This window comes from Oncorhynchus masou, chromosome 2 (assembly GCF_036934945.1).
Source record: "Oncorhynchus masou masou isolate Uvic2021 chromosome 2, UVic_Omas_1.1, whole genome shotgun sequence".
In the NCBI taxonomy this organism is placed as follows: domain Eukaryota; kingdom Metazoa; phylum Chordata; class Actinopteri; order Salmoniformes; family Salmonidae; genus Oncorhynchus; species Oncorhynchus masou.
In genome coordinates, this window is record NC_088213.1 from 38016964 (window position 1) to 38034261 (window position 17298).

General features: G+C 46.5%; 1 protein-coding gene across 5 annotated transcripts in view; it reads left to right on the forward strand.

The window, feature by feature from the left end:
• LOC135504494 (protein CBFA2T3-like) overlaps nucleotides 1-17298 on the forward strand; it is a 68222-nt gene that overhangs the window by 10108 nt on the left and 40816 nt on the right. The window contains exon 1 of one of the 5 annotated variants that reach the window (XM_064923169.1): nucleotides 12477-13680. The exons of the other annotated variants lie outside the window; for them this stretch is intronic. The gene's annotated coding sequence lies outside the window, so the exon portion shown is untranslated. Of the gene's footprint in view, nucleotides 1-12476; nucleotides 13681-17298 lie in introns of those variants that run through there. 5 annotated transcript variants of the gene reach the window in all.

Consider the following 17298-nt stretch of genomic DNA (forward strand, 5'->3'; position numbering starts at 1 on the left):
GATGGAGAGAGACAGGGATAGAGAGAGACAGGGGATAGAGGTTGACAGTGGATAGAGAGAGACAGTGGATAGAGAGAGACATGGATAGAGAGAGACAGGGGATAGAGAGAGATGATGGATAGAGACAGGCAGGGATGGAGAGAGACAGATAGGGATAGAGAGAAACAGGGGATAGAGAGAGACAGTGGTAGAGAGAGACAGGTGTAGAGAGAGACAGGTGTAGAGGGAGACAGTGGTAGAGAGAGACAAGGGTAGAGAGAGACAGGGGTAGAGAGAGACAGGGGTTGAGAGAGACAGTGGATAGAGAGAGACAGGGATAGAGAGAGACAGGTGTAGAGAGAGACAGGTGTAGAGAGAGACACTGGTGGAGAGAGACAGGGGTAGAGAGAGACAGGGGTAGAGAGAGACAGGGATAGTGAGAGACATGGGATAGAGAGAGACATGGATATAGAGAGCCTTTGGGATAGAGAGAGACGGTGGATAGAGACAGACAGGGATAGAGAGAAACAGGGGATAGAGAGAGACAGGTGTAGAGAGAGACAGGTGTAGAGAGAGACAGGTGTAGAGAGAGACAGTGGTAGAGAGAGACAGTGGTAGAGAGAGACAGGGGTAGAGAGAGACAGGTGTAGAGAGAGACAGTGGTAGAGAGAGAGGGGTAGAGAGAGACAGGGGTAGAGAGAGACAGGGGTAGAGAGAGACAGGGGTTGAGAGAGACAGTGGATAGAGAGAGAGAGACAGGTGTAGAGAGAGACAGGTGTAGAGAGAGACAGTGGTAGAGAGAGACAGGGGTAGAGAGAGACAGGGGTAGAGAGAGACAGGGGTTGAGAGAGACAGTGGATGGAGAGAGACAGGGATAGAGAGAGACAGGGGATAGAGGTTGACAGTGGATAGAGAGAGACAGTGGATAGAGAGAGACATGGATAGAGAGAGACAGGGGATAGAGAGAGATGATGGATAGAGACAGGCAGGGATAGAGAGAGACAGATAGGGATAGAGAGAAACAGGGGATAGAGAGAGACAGTGGTAGAGAGAGACAGGTGTAGAGAGAGACAGGTGTAGAGGGAGACAGTGGTAGAGAGAGACAAGGGTAGAGAGAGACAGGGGTAGAGAGAGACAGGGGTTGAGAGAGACAGTGGATAGAGAGAGACAGGGATAGAGAGAGACAGGGGATAGAAAGAGACAGTGGATAGATAAAGACAGGGGTAGAGAGAGACAGTGGTAGAGAGAAACAGGGGTAGAGAGAGACAGGGGTAGAGAGAGACAGGGGTTGAGAGAGACAGTGGATAGAGAGAGACAGGGATAGAGAGAAAGAGACAGGTGTAGAGAGAGACAGGTGTAGAGAGAGACAGTGGTAGAGAGAGACAGGGGTAGAGAGAGACAGGGGTAGAGAGAGACAGGGGTTGAGAGAGACAGGGATAGAGAGAGACAGGGATAGAGAGAGACAGGGATAGAGAAAGACATGGATATAGAGAGACTTTGGGATAGAGAGAGACGGTGGATAGAGAGAGACAGGGATAGAGAGAGACAGGGATAGAGAGAAACAGGGGATAGAGAGAGACAGGTGTAGAGAGAGACAGGTGTAGAGAGAGAGAGGTGTAGAGAGAGACAGTGGTAGAGAGAGACAGGTGTAGAGAGAGACAGGGGTTGAGAGAGACAGTGGATAGAGAGAGACAGGGATAGAGAGAGAGAGACAGGTGTAGAGAGAGACAGGGGTTGAGAGATAGTGGATAGAGAGAGACAGGGATAGAGAGATAGAGAGAGAGACAGTGGTAGAGAGAGACAGTGGTAGAGAGAGACAGGGGTAGAGAGAGACAGGGGTAGAGAGAGAGAGGGGTAGAGAGAGACAGGGGTTGAGAGAGACAGTGGATAGAGAGAGACAGGGATAGAGAGAGACAGTGGATAGAGAGAGACAGGGGATAGAGAGAGACAGTGGTAGAGAGAGACAGGGGTAGAGAGAGACAGGGGTAGAGAGAGACAGTGGTAGAGAGAGACAGGGGTAGAGAGAGACAGGGGATAGAGAGAGACAGGTGTAGAGAGAGACAGGGGTAGAGAGAGACAGGGGATAGAGAGAGACAGGGGTAGAGAGAGACAGTGGTAGAGAGAAACAGGGGTAGAGAGAGACAGGGGTAGAGAGAGACAGGGGTGAGAGAGACAGTGGATAGAGAGAGACAAAGATTGAGAGAGACAGGTGTAGAGAGAGACAGGTGTAGAGAGAGACAGTGGTAGAGAGAGACAGGGTAGAGAGAGACAGGGGTAGAGAGACAGGGGTAGAGAGAGACAGGGGTTGAGAGAGACAGTGGATAGAGAGAGACAGGGATCGAGAGAGACAGGGGTAGAGAGAGACAGGTGTAGAGAGAGACAGTGGTAGAGAGAGACAGTGGTAGAGAGAGACAGGGGTTGAGAGAGACAGGGGATAGAGAGAGACGGTGGATATAGAGAGACAGGTGTAGAGAGAGACAGGGGTTGAGAGAGACAGTGGATAGAGAGAGACAGGGATAGAGAGAGACAGGGGATAGAGAGAGACGGTGGATATAGAGAGACAGGTGTAGAGAGAGACAGGGGTTGAGAGAGACAGTGGATAGAGAGAGACAGGGATAGAGAGAGACATGGGATAGAGAGAGACAGGGATAGAGAGAGACAGGGATAGGGATAGAGAGAGACATGGGATAGAGAGAGACAGGGATAGAGAGAGACAGGGATAGAGAGAGACAGGGGATAGAGGTTGACAGTGAATAGAGAGAGACAGTGGATAGAGAGAGACATGGATAGAGAGAGACAGGGGATAGAGAGAGACGGTGGATAGAGACAGGCAGGGATAGAGAGAGACAGATAGGGATAGAGAGAAACAGGGGATAGAGAGAGACAGGTGTAGAGAGAGACAGGTGTAGAGAGAGACAGGTGTAGAGAGAGACAGTGGTAGAGAGAGACAGGGGTAGAGAGAGACAGGGGTTGAGAGAGACAGTGGATAGAGAGAGACAGGGATAGAGAGAGAGAGACAGGTGTAGAGAGAGACAGGTGTAGAGAGAGGGAGTGGTAGAGAGAGACAAGGGTAGAGAGAGACAGGGGTACAGAGAGACAGGGGTTGAGAGAGACAGTGGATAGAGAGAGACAGGGGTACAGAGAGACAGGGGTTGAGAGAGACAGTGGATAGAGAGAGACAGGGATAGAGAGAGACAGGGGTTGAGAGAGACAGTGGATAGAGAGAGACAGGGATAGAGAGAGAGAGACAGGTGTAGAGAGAGACAGGTGTAGAGAGAGACAGTGGTGGAGAGAGACAGGGGTAGAGAGAGACAGGGGTAGAGAGAGAGAGGGATAGTGAGAGACATGGGATAGAGAGAGACATGGATATAGAGAGCCTTTGGGATAGAGAGAGACGGTGGATAGAGACAGACAGGGATAGAGAGAGACAGATAGGGATAGAGAGAAACAGGGGATAGAGAGAGACAGGTGTAGAGAGAGACAGGTGTAGAGAGAGACAGGTGTAGAGAGAGACAGTGGTAGAGAGAGACAGTGGTAGAGAGAGACAGGGGTAGAGAGAGACAGACAGAGAGAGACAGGGGTAGAGAGAGACAGTGGTGGATAGAGAGAGACAGGGGTAGGAGAGACAGGGGTAGAGAGAGACAGGGGTTGAGAGAGACAGGTGGTAGAGAGAGACAGGGATGGTAGAGAGACAGGTGTAGAGAGAGACAGGTGTAGAGAGAGACAGTGGTAGAGAGAGACAGGGGTAGAGAGAGACAGTGGAGGGGTTGAGAGAGACAGTGGATGGAGAGAGACAGGGATAGAGAGAGAGAGACAGGTGTAGAGAGAGACAGGTGTAGAGAGAGACAGTGGTAGAGAGAGACATGGATAGAGAGAGACAGGGGATAGAGAGAGACGATGGATAGAGACAGGCAGGGATAGAGAGAGACAGATAGGGATAGAGAGAAACAGGGGATAGAGAGAGACAGTGGTAGAGAGAGACAGGTGTAGAGAGAGACAGGTGTAGAGGGAGACAGTGGTAGAGAGAGACAAGGGTAGAGAGAGACAGGGGTAGAGAGAGACAGTGGATAGAGAGAGACAGGGATAGAGAGAGACAGGGGATAGAAAGAGACAGTGGATAGATAAAGACAGGGGTAGAGAGAGACAGTGGTAGAGAGAAACAGGGGTAGAGAGAGACAGGGGTAGAGAGAGAGAGAGAGACAGTGGATAGAGAGAGACAGGGGGGTAGAGAGAGACAGGTGTAGAGAGAGACAGTGGTAGAGAGAGACAGGGGTAGAGAGAGACAGGGGTAGAGAGAGACAGGGGTTGAGAGAGACAGTGGATAGAGAGAGACAGGGATAGTGAGAGACATGGGATAGAGAAAGACATGGATATAGAGAGCCTTTGGGATAGAGAGAGACGGTGGATAGAGACAGACAGGGATAGAGAGAGACAGATAGGGATAGAGAGAAACAGGGGATAGAGAGAGACAGGTGTAGAGAGAGACAGGTGTAGAGAGAGAGAGGTGTAGAGAGAGACAGTGGTAGAGAGAGACAGGTGTAGAGAGAGACAGGGGTAGAGAGAGACAGGGCTAGAGAGAGACAGGGGTTGAGAGAGACAGTGGATAGAGAGAGACAGGGATAGAGAGAGAGAGACAGGTGTAGAGAGAGACAGGTGTAGAGAGAGACAGTGGTAGAGAGACAGGGGTAGAGAGAGACAGGGGTAGAGAGAGACAGGGGTAGAGAGAGACAGGGATTGGGAGAGACAGTGGATAGAGAGAGACAGGGATAGAGAGAGACATGGGATAGAGAGAGACATCGATAGAGAGAGACAGGGGATAGAGAGCCTTTGGGATAGAGAGAGACGGTGGATAGAGACAGACAGGGATAGAGAGAGACAGATAGGGATAGAGAGAAACAGGGGATAGAGAGAGACAGGTGTAGAGAGAGACAGGTGTAGAGAGAGACATGTGTAGAGAGAGACAGTGGTAGAGAGAGACAGGGGTAGAGAGAGACAGGGGTAGAGAGAGACAGGGGTTGAGAGAGACAGTGGATAGAGAGAGACAGGGATAGAGAGACAGAGACAGGTGTAGAGAGAGACAGGTGTAGAGAGAGACAGTGGTAGAGAGAGACAGGGGTAGAGAGAAACAGGGGTAGAGAGAGACACGGGTTGAGAGAGACAGTGGATAGAGAGAGACAGGGATAGAGAGAGATAGGGGATAGAGGTTGACAGTGGATAGAGAGAGACAGTGGATAGAGAGAGACATCGATAGAGAGAGACAGGGGATAGAGAGAGACGGTGGATAGAGACAGGCAGGGATAGAGAGAGACAGATAGGGATAGAGATAAACAGGGGATAGAGAGAGACAGGTGTATAGAGAGACAGGTGTAGAGAGAGACAGGTGTAGAGAGAGACAGTGGTAGAGAGAGACAGGGGTAGAGAGAGACAGGGGTTGAGAGAGACAGTGGATAGAGAGAGACAGGGATAGAGAGAGAGAGACAGGTGTAGAGAGAGACAGGTGTAGAGAGAGACAGTGGTAGAGAGAGACAAGGGTAGAGAGAGACAGGGGTAGAGAGAGACAGGGGTTGAGAGAGACAGTGGATAGATAAAGACAGGGGTAGAGAGAGACAGGGGTAGAGAGAGACAGGGGTAGAGAGAGACAGGGGGTAGAGAGAGACAGGGGTAGAGAGAGACAGGGGTAGAGAGAGACAGGGGGTAGAGAGAGACAGTGGTAGAGAGAGACAGGGGTAGAGAGAGACAGGGGTAGAGAGAGACAGGTGTCGTGACGTTGGCCTGGGGGGTAGATTCATGACAGTCATAAATACCTCTTTCCACCTTTTTCCTCTCTCTACCCTACTGATGTTACATTTGCAAAACCCTTGGTTAACATAGAGATTCTGGGAACATCAGAAGGTGGGGGACACTATATTCTGGTAAACCGGCCAATGGAACATATGCGGTGGTACTTAATGAATATGATGTCAGTACGGTTGTCATCTGAGACGTTCTCATCAATGATAAGATGACATAAACTCTACAGTGGAAAGTCTACACATCAGAGTTATCAGATTCACATGGAATTGTTGTTCAATTTAAATGTTTGAATATGAAATTATTTGTGATGGGATGAAATGTGATTTTAGCTTCTAAAATGAACACACCTTCCTCTCTCTTCCTATATAAGCCCTTGGCGACAATATGACTTCCTGTTTCGAGGATATAGGTCGATGGTCCGATGTCAGAATGGTTCAGATAATAACTACAGAATGAAGCCAACATCAGCGTGAGCTTTGGTTGCGAATAGTATGAACCTTCAACTCTTATTCACAACAGAAGTGATACCTCCTAGCCGTTGAGTTAGCAACAGCAGCTGTAAACATAGGTTAGGAAGGAACAGACAGAGTATCCCGTCTACCACACAACGACGTTACTACAACGTATCCAATTGACAACCAGAGACATTCTTCAAAGGACTCGGTTGGGCAACACGGCCTTCCATCTACCACCAACCTACCGAAGCACAGCTCAGAGTAAATAGTTATTGCATTTTCCTTTTCCAAATGGGCGGTAATTTAGAATGCATAAGATACTGTATTTACGAAAGCACAGCTTCGCCCTTTGTTCCTCAGTCTTCCCGCTCTTTCACTCAAACCCAGCCGTTTTCTTTTGCGTAACCAGCTGTCATATCTGTTCCGCCCGCTAGGGACGTTTTCCTTTATGACGTAATATGTAATCAAGTTATGATTAATTATGTGTATGTGTAACTCTGTGTGATTAGTTAGGTATTTAGCAAATAAATAATTAAACCCAATTTTGTATTGCTGATTCAACTTGTTAGCCAGGGTTCGTGCAGATAACCAAGAATTTACAACTTTCAGATGAGACTGAATTAAGGTGACGATTAATATTGACTGCTATTGATGTAAAATAATACTAGGTCTTTAAGAGTTTATTCGGAAGATAACAGCTCTATAAATATTATTTCGTGGTGCCCCGACTTTCTAGTTAATTACATTTACATGATTAGCTCAATCAGGTAATATTAATTACGGAGAAATTATTTTATAGAATAGCATGTCATATCACTTAATCCGGCATAGCCAAACACACGACACAGGGATAGAGAGAGACAGGGGGTAGAGAGAGGCAGGGGGTAGAGAGAGAGTGGTAGAGAGAGACGGGGGTAGAGAGAGACAGTGGTAGAGAGAGACAGGGGATAGAGAGAGACAGGGGTAGAGAGAGACAGGGGGTAGAGAGAGACAGGGGGTAGAGAGAGACAGGGATAGAGAGAGACAGGGGTAGAGAGAGACAGGGATAGAGAGAGACGGGGTAGAGAGAGACAGGGTAGAGAGAGACAGGGGTAGAGAGAGACAGGGATAGAGAGAGAGACGGGGATAGAGAGAGCCAGGGAGTAGAGAGAGACAGGGGGTAGAAAGAGAGGGGATAGATAGAGACAGGGGGTAGAGAGAGACAGGGGATAGAGAGACAGGGGGTAGAGAGAGACAGGGGGTAGAAAGACATGGGGTAGAAAGACAGGGGATAGAGAGAGGCAGGGGGAAGAGAGAGACAGGGAGTAGAGAGAGACAGGGATAGGGAGAGACAGGGGATAGAGAGAGACAGGGGAAGAGAGAGACAGGGGGTAGAGAGAGACAGGGGATAGAGAGAGACAGGGGATAGAGAGAGACAGGGTAGAGAGAGACAGGGGATAGAGAGAGACAGGGGATATAGAGAGACAGGGATAGAGAGAGACAGGGGATAGAGAGAGACAGGTGATAGAGAGAGACAGGGGATAGAGAGAGACAGGGGATAGAGAGAGACAGGGGTAGAAAGAGACAGGGGATAGAGAGAGACAGGGGTAGAGAGAGACAGAGGTTAAGAGAGACGCTGGTAAAGAGAGACAGGGGATAAAGTGAGACAGGGGAAGAGAGAGACAGGGGATAGAGAGAGACAGGGGTAGAGCACGACAGGGATAGAGAGAGACAGGGGATAGAGACAGGGGATAGAGAGAGACAGGGGATAGAGAGAGACAGGGGGAGAGAGAGACAGGGGATAGAGACAGACGGGGATAGAGAGAGACAGGGGTAGAGAGAGACGGGGGTAAAGAGAGACAGGGGTAGAGAGAGACAGGGAGCAGTTATCCTCTCTATTTCATCTGCACCAGCTTTGCGGTTTCTGTGAAGAACAGATGTTCGCTACTTGATACAGTGCACCATGCCCCTCTCCTTGCTATCTTCAGTCCCAGCACTACCAACTGTCTGCACACACACATTCTCCTTCTCTCTCTCTTGCATGCCAATGTGGACACAATTGCTTGCCTGAATACATGTGGATGTATTCAGGTGAAAACAGGGTAAATTGAGAACTTTCTACTGCTGCCCAATTGACTTTCTCTCCTGCTCCTACATCCTGCTCTTTAGTAAACATTTCACTTTGACGAGGTGCTATTTCCTGATCCTTTAGCAGGGCTGGTCACCAGCCACCGCTGACCTCGGGGTCTCCTCTTTCACAGACGCTGAGCGAAGCAGAGTACAGTGTGTGTGTGTGTGTGTGTGTGTGTGTGTGTGTGTGTGTGTGTGTGTGTGTGTGTGTGTGTGTGTGTGTGTGTGTGTGTGTGTGTGTTTGCGCGTGCGTGTGTGTCCTCTGGCCCTGCTACGAATTAAAAATCATGTGGGAGAATTACTGTTTAAAACGAAGAGAGCGTCATTTTGAGTTCAAATTCCCACCGTGCTTCAGAACGGCCACTTTACTGCCCGACTGCAAATAGAATGTCAGAGGGTCTATATGGATGCAATTTGTAAAACCAGCGTCAAACGTGTGCTTGACTAGACGGAGCAATGATCCGTTGCTACATTATAGGAGAGGAGGAACTCTCTGTCTGTCTCTCTCTCATCCTGTGTTTTATATTCCTTGGCATTGTCTGGTGACTTTAGACATTCACCACGCTGATATGAAAGCTGTCAGATAGCACGCGGCTTCCACGGTCACACCACCTCAAAATAGCAAACTTCAACGCGAGTGTCAAAAACCACCATGGGAATGTTTCTATAGTGAAAAGCTTTCGCTACACCCGCGGTAACATCTGCGAAATATGTGTATGTGGCCCATTCAAATTGAATCTGATTTGATTTTGCGTTTACTTTGTCGCACCAGTGCCGTGGGTTGCATCAGAAAGTGTAGCAACGAACACACAGTATAATCCTGAGCACGATACGTTTTCCATTTAGAGAGAAAGAGACAATTTTGTGTTAACCGCTTCTCCCCAAAATAATGTACTTTTACACTGCTGCCTTTAATGGCAACTCAATAACAGCGTCCACTGAATGTGGATCCAAGCAGCAGAGCACAATGGAGCTGCGTTCCTTTCAGACGAGAGGCACAGCGGCCTTATCTCTTTTCAACACGCCAGCCAGCCTGTGACTGGAGCGAGAGGAAAGGATTTACAATGTGTGAGTGGAGGAAATGCTCCAGTCCAGACCTCTGTGAGTTCTCTCCCTGTAGAGCCTCCGCTGCCCCGTGTGTCCCCGGTCTGTCACAGAGACCTTCATTACCATACCCACACAATGATCAGCCCCTCAATCTACCCTGCGCATCTCAGACCAGTCCTCCACCACCATCAGATACAGGCAACGCAACGAGGTGGAGAGAACAAAAGAAAGACAGGGGAGAAAGAGAGAGAGAAAGAGAGAGGAGACAAAGCCGGGTCATTTGTGTTCATTAATGCCATCAAAGGGAAGTCAGGCTCTGAGGACGAGTGTCGGGAAAGGAGGGAGTTCAGTTCATTGAGGGAGATCAATTTAGTTCCCACCTTGTGTTTCTGTTGTGGGGAGGAGTTATCAGACGCGCCACATGGAGGGTCATCCCATCCAACACATCACCCGGCAAAAGACAAAATTAAGAAAAGAATGAGGGGCTGTCAATTGGGGAGCTGACAAGCCGCCTGCCCGTATTCCCAGAGGAGAATAGCACGCTGTCAATCATAATGCTATCATGGTGACAGGAATCCTTTTTGGTTTCACCACATGCCCCACACACTGTCACTCATGGTCCCCCCTACCCACCCATCACCTCTCCAACATCCAGTATTATTTACTCAAATTAAACCAAAGGACCCAGGTAAACATAAAACATAAGGATATTCAATCTAAAACATACCTTTACGTTCAGTTTTACACACACACACACACACACACACACACACACACACTGGCCCTCAGATGGACCTGCAGGGCCAGGACATGCAAGGCTATAACTCCCCAGCAGGAGAGAGAGGGACTTTTACCACTCCATCAAGTCCTGGGACGATCCACCATCCATCTCTCTGACAATCCAAATCCCAGGATGCCACATGGAAACCCTGATAGGATGGGTTACTTGCATTGGGGTGTGTGTGAGGGTCTGGGTGTGTGTGTTTAATTCTCCCACCATTCTAAGCCCAATGCAGCACAGAAGCCAGTTATAGTGTTGGTGTGTGAATTATTAAAACGGTAAGTATTGAGAAATTGTTTATCTTCGGAAATGCATGGATTGGTGTGTAAACAACACACAACTAGCTCTCTTTCTCAAGAAAACTCTGAGTGAGGCAGACAGAGCTGTAGAATATCTGATTCATCCTGAGACTGCTCACTGGATGGATCAGACTTTGATATGGTAGAGAGAGAATCGTGGCAGCTGTCATAAAGAGAAGAACAAATTGCAATGGCAGGTACTACACAATATACCTTATCAGTTCTCCCCCCAACTGAGAGCAATCATTTTAGGCCACAGCTCACTCACTCCAGTCCCGTATGCCTGGTTATAATGGCGGATAGAGATCCCTGTTCCTGCTGGTTTGCTTATGGGTCTGTGGCCATTCACTAATCATATCAATAATCATACAGATTATAAATGTAATGGATTACCTCCAAACTGCATAACCTGTTTGACATCTGAGATGGTCAGTAATACACAGAAACAACGTATCCCCTTCAGACAGTTCCTCTTACCTGTATCTAAGAGAACACCTCACACCCCAGACACCTGACTGGTGAGACAGGACACACTGGATAGCAGCTGTCTCTGTGTACTCTTGACTGACTTTGTTAGTTCTATAGACACAGTAGAGGTGAGGAGGAGAGTGTTTGTTTTGTCTTCAGTAGGCTACCCCTCTTCCCCCATGCCTGCAACAAAGCGTAAAGGGCACACGGGTGTAGAATTCTCAGCTAGTGAAACCAGATGAACAGTGGTGCGTGACGGTTCAATGCATCAATAAATAAGCACCGTTTACTTTTAGAATTGTTCAAATTTCCGGTGTCTAATGCAAACAGGCCTACGAGGCAAACTCTTAGCTAAGTAGGCATGGGCATTTGTGCTAAACGCAAAGCCATCATATGTATTCACTCAAACACACACACACACACGCAGCATTCACTCAAACACACACACACACACACGCAGCATTCACTCAAACACACACACACACACTATGAGGATGTAGGATGGAATGACCGTAGAACAGTCGCACTATGGTGTTTGCCTGCAGATTCTGGAGGTGCAAATCCAACCACTATATTGTTTACAGACACCTTTCAGCCAAAATCACCTTTTGTGATAGCTACTGCACACCGGTATTTTTTAAAACATATTATTTCATCTATATTGTTGCCTATCACTTGTTTTCTTTGGTGCAGACAAATAAATGCGCCTTGACCATGGGCGAAAGTGTCAGGTGAACAAGAGTAGGCCTCCCTAGGCTAAAGCAGACATTGTGTATTTATTTTCTACCATTGTCTGTTGAGAAGTAAGAGGAAAATGTTCACTGATTGTCAAGTGTCTGAACGAGCAGTTAATTGGGTGGCCATTGGTAGAAATGATGAGATGATGTTGAGGGCATTGCTCTGGGAGATTGCCTAGGCGACGAGTGAGGTGGTTTTCGAGCTGCTGTCTGCTGATGTGAGGAAACAGCGGCCCCCATGGGTAGACTTTGGGAAATGATTCTCTATGGTGAAAATGTCAGACAATACAGAATGCATAGAGAATGGTATTAATACTCGAGAATGGTATTATAGCTACTGTAGACGCCAGTATTGACACTTTATCAACCCCCTCTGACCATTTGATGTCGGCTATATATCCTAAACTAAATTATGGAATTAGGCTAATTTAACACTAGGCTACAAATATTCGTTGTTTCTTTGCACATACAATAGGCCTATGACGGTGAAGAGAGTTAAGAAATCCAATAGGGCTGAAGAAGTCAAAACCTCACCTGGGTGAAAACATTGCATTTCTAGAATTTACTGAGGAACATGATGTAAACTTCTGTACTTGTTTCAAGTATAAATCAATAGCCTGGATTTGTGCATAGTGTGTGTCTGTGTGTGTGCGCGAGGTCATAGTTTCATGAGTTTTATTATGCGAGAAAAAAAAATGGACAATATGGAGATTAGACGCGTGCTGTCAATTGTCAATGCTATTGCAGAATCGAGCAAGGAGGCTGTCAACTCGTAGATCTGATGAGGAGAGAGGAGGAGAGGGAGAGAGAGAGAGAGAGAGAGAGGTTAGGAGCTCCGTACGCATCCTGCTCCAGATGGCGATTTAAACGCAGACAGACGGCTACAGAGGGATAGAGAGAATCACAAGACTGCACACTAGACCCGCGAGCTCAAAAATAATCGAAAACTACAAAAATGAACCAAAACACGAAATGAGCGACAACAAAGAGAACCATTTAAGCGCTCGAAATATGATGAATGTTTTTTACTGACTGGAGTTGACAACAGCATCTCAAGCCAATTGTTTCAGTGGGAATGAGCGGTCCTCGATGCCTGAACAGTTGGATCGGTGGGCAAATGACGGTCTGAGAAGCGCGGTGTCTGCTGAGCAAAACCGAGTGTTTTCACTCAGCTTCGACATAATCAAACAAAGGGAGACTCATTTTACGGATGTATAAAGACTTGATATTGTAAACTAATTTGCACGATTGTTTCAAAGTCGTCTACCGAGGAGTAGCATTTGGAACAAGAGGATCCATACGCCCAGATGAATTTCATATTTTTACATTGGATGTAAACCCACGGCGCGCATCGGACACGGATTTGTGAAGTAGCCTATTTTCTCTTGACAATTTTAAGATTACACAAAATATTGATATTTTGTATCGGTTTGCTGACGGTGAGCACAAATGTTAATACTTAGCTAAATCAACTATCTATGTGGTTTCTGTACTGTATTATCCTATCCTTGCTAACAGAACATGAGATCTAAAGAAACAGCTCACATTTAGATAACGGAGAAGTTGTGATTCCCCCCCCATCTAAATCCAGATAAACTGTTGTTTTTTACCATCAAAACGGGACAGTAAACCAAAGACGTCTATGTACTAAAGGATCGCACAGCTGTCTAGCTTTGCGAAATAGTTTTCAATGTATATATAAGAAGTGAATTACCTCATAATTTATTGAACCCGAAAAGTCAACAACACCGCTTTGAATCCAAAGGAAACAAATATTTTTTTTTGTTTGACTGTAAAAGTGTCGAATTTATCTTTTTTTTCTCCTCTCTCTCTCTCTCTCAATACCTTTCATTATCAGAGAGAAGGAATAACACCTTAATGAATGGTGTTCAAAATCTCCGAAGGCTTTATCCTTTCTTCCAAATAATGAGGATCGGAGCGTTATAATCGTCATTCTTTGGTCTGGATTATTTTCGCTGCAATTACCTGAACCTGAACCCGACCTTCACAAAGTAAGTCACACTATTAGGCTACATGTTTATTGCAAATGATAAATTATAGCCTACTGATTGTGTGCTTGTTCGATGCGAGAGAGACGTTTGGACACGGTTGCTTCTGGCATAAAGCACATATTGCATTTTATTGTGTAGCCTATTTTGTACCCTTGAATTTGTACACCTATTTTATGAACTATAGGCGAGGCTAGATGGTGAGGTTGGGTGATAATCACTATTTAGCTAGGTAGCATAGCATAGTAAAGACGTGATTTTACATGTCCCTGGTGTTAATATAACTGCAGACATTATTATGCAGATCTTAAATTACAACCAATGCAATTCCTATATTATGTCAAATAGCATGTCAAAAGTTGTATTTTCAAGGGCAATAAAATAATTCCCTTATCGATTAGAAATCATGTGTTATTATACAGTTTTTCTTGACTTTTTGTTGTTGTTGCCTAAATCATTGTCAGCTATTTTTACGGGAACTTTCATTCATGTTATTAAACTGTAAACATTAGTATTCAGTATAGTTTCAGTGCTTCCCCATTGATGGCGTTGAATCAAAATGTTTCCCTATTAATGGGATGATGGTTCTCTTATTTGGAAAAAAAAAACATACAATTATAGGCTAAAACAATTGTGCTGATGTAGAATTTGTGGTGAAGAGGCAACAATGTATCAGCCAAATTGAAAGCATTGTAGCTTCGATAAGCCATATCAGACACTTGATAAGACAACTTTTCATAGGCCTATAATATTAATGGTAGACTATTATCAACAACTAGTAGGCCTTTTTCATCGCAAACAACAGAGAAGATAATACATCTTCACGTTGACATAAATATGTTTTTGACCAGTTTTCCCAGCAATGATTGTTCATAGCAATTGTTGGGCCATAAGGCGTCTGCCTTCCTCTGGATACAGGTGGTCTTAACATAAATGCGCTCTTCTAGGTATAGTAGGCCCACACTAAATGAAGCTAACGGCACATGATGTGGTGTCTCTGCTGGTGGAGAGTTCCTTGTGTGATGGAACACGGAGGCGTAAATATACAGTTGTTCGGTCAAGGTTGTGGTTTCTAGGGCTTTGTGCTCTCGCATCGGTCGTGTCTTCCTTCCTGTGGCAGTACCTGTACCTCACCACAACTCCCACGTCAAAGTACCGACTGAAAGTAGTCCCACATCTAGAGGCCTTGATTTTGTTTTGATATCTTGTGGCCGCCGTCCTTGAGTGATACGTGACTGAAGGAAGGATCCATGTTCAAAGTATTCGGACCAGGACCTGCCCTGTTGTCACAAATCTGTTGTATATATTCACAAGATATCATCATGTGTTACAGAGGCGTGGTAGATGATGTATTTCGCACACCAACTGAACGGGCCAAACTGTTTCTAGAAGCCTAGGTTAACATGTGCACATAACCTGGAATAACCTGATCATCTCCCATGGTGTGAACTTCTGGAATAGGTGGCCTGGAATTGAAAGGCCTCTCTCACCTCTCTTTTCCCCTTTAGCGGTGTACAGGTGAAAGACAGCTGCCCGTCCGTGAACCCCCCCATGCACTTACTCCGATCTCTCATCTCATGGGTGTGATGATCAGACTCCACAGTGGGTCAATTGCCAGATATTCAATTCACAAAACGGCGCCTCTCAGTTTCAAGGCCAGAAAATGCAATATGGAGCTGGTGTCTGTGCCAGCCAGGATAATGAGTGAGCAGAGCTGTATTGGGCGTCAGAGAGTAGAAGAAGAAGCACATCGATGAGACAGCCTATTGGCATCGCTGCCAGACAGACAAAGTAACAACATTGCTCTAGCCTAGTGAAAGACAGAAGGAATTGGGTTGGAAGCAATAGTATTTAATGACACATCTCAAACTAAATAGGATTAGAAGACATTCTAAACTAGATACACACTCAGTATGCCGAACATTAGGAAAACCTTCCTAATATTCGAGTTGCACCCCTCCCCTTTTTGCCCTCAGAACAGCCTCAATTCGTCGGGGCATGGACTCTACAAGGTGTCGAAAGCGTTCCACAGGGATACTGGCCCGTGTTGACTGCAATGCTTCCCACAGTTGTGTCAAGTTGGCTGGATGTCCTTTGAGTGGTGGACCATTCTTGATAAACACGGGAAACTGTTGGGCGTGAAAAACCCAGCAGAGTTACAGTTCTTGACACAAACCGGTGTGGCTGGCACCTACTACCATACCCCGTTCAAAGGCTCTTAAATCCTTTGTCTTGCCCATACACCCATTCAATTGAAACGTACACAATCCACGTCTCAATTTTCTCCTACCGTTCATCTACAGTGGTTGAAGTGGATTTAATGAATTACATCAAGAAGGGAGCATAGCTTTCACCTGGATTCACCTGGTCAGTCTATGCCATGGAAAGAGCAGGTGTTCCTAATGTTTTGTATACACCGTGTATAAAAGACAAATAAATGTAACTTAAAGAAAGATTACTCTGTGTGGATGACTCATCATGGCCAAAAAGTCACTCACTTGAGCCTCCACGAACTCTGATATCCGTCAGTGGATTCTTCTCTAAATGCATCTGTAAAAACTGAGGACATTTTCTCTGCAGGACATCACATGAATTGACTATTCAATTGGCCCTTGTGGTAAAGATCAGCTGATAATAGACAGACAATAGATGGAGAGATCCAAAGGTGAAACCACACTACAGCCGTCAGCATTACCGCACATTACCACCAAACATCCCCACCGCCCGCCACTCTTCTCCAAAGGCAGATGTCCCCACTTCATCATTAAGTGCCTCTCTTAAAGAAAACCATTCATTACCCCACTGGAGTTTATCCCATCTCTGCTACTACCACTGTTGTATGGATGTTTCCCTCCCGTTTAATGGGCAGATGGAAAAATACCACAGGAGAAAAAAAAGTTATTTTAAAAGAGATACGGTCTCTTGTGCCAAAGCCACATGCCAATAGAGAGATGTTATAGTGCAGTGATGGAGTCTCACCGGCCTCCTCTGTGGAAAGAAGCAGAGAGGCAGACCATGCAGTGTGTAGCTCGCAGGCTGCTGCCTGACAAACACCAGTCCTCATAGACACTAAGAGCCCCACTTTGAGGCGTCATAACTCAGCCCACAGTGGTAGCAGAAACATACTGAAGGTATGACCAGGGGGTTGTATACTATTATAAACTGGGTGGTTCGAGCCCTGAATGCCGATTGGCTGAAAGCCGTGGTATGTCAGACAGTATATCACGGGTATGACAAAACATTTTGTTTTTACTGCTTTAATTACGTTGGTAACCAGTTTATAATAGGAGAGTGTCCTTATTGGTCACTCATGGCAGGGTAGGCCATGCTGTTGGTTGAAGGTGATAGTGTCTGTTGCCTGGTCCCCCTGCCGGTTGGTTCACCAGGTGACAATGTCACAGCACAGTGACCTGCAGCCGGAGTGTGCTGTGCAGCGGGGTGGGGAGCGGGGTGGCGGGCTTGTGCATGTGAGAGGTAATTATTGTAATTTGAGTGCGGGCGGTGCAGGTGAAGTTGGCCGTCTTCTAATTAATGAGAGGAGCAGATGGTAGTGGGCGGGAGCACGCAGCCGGCCGGCCGGCAGAGTGTGTGTATGTGTGTGTGTGTGTGTTTGTGCAGAGG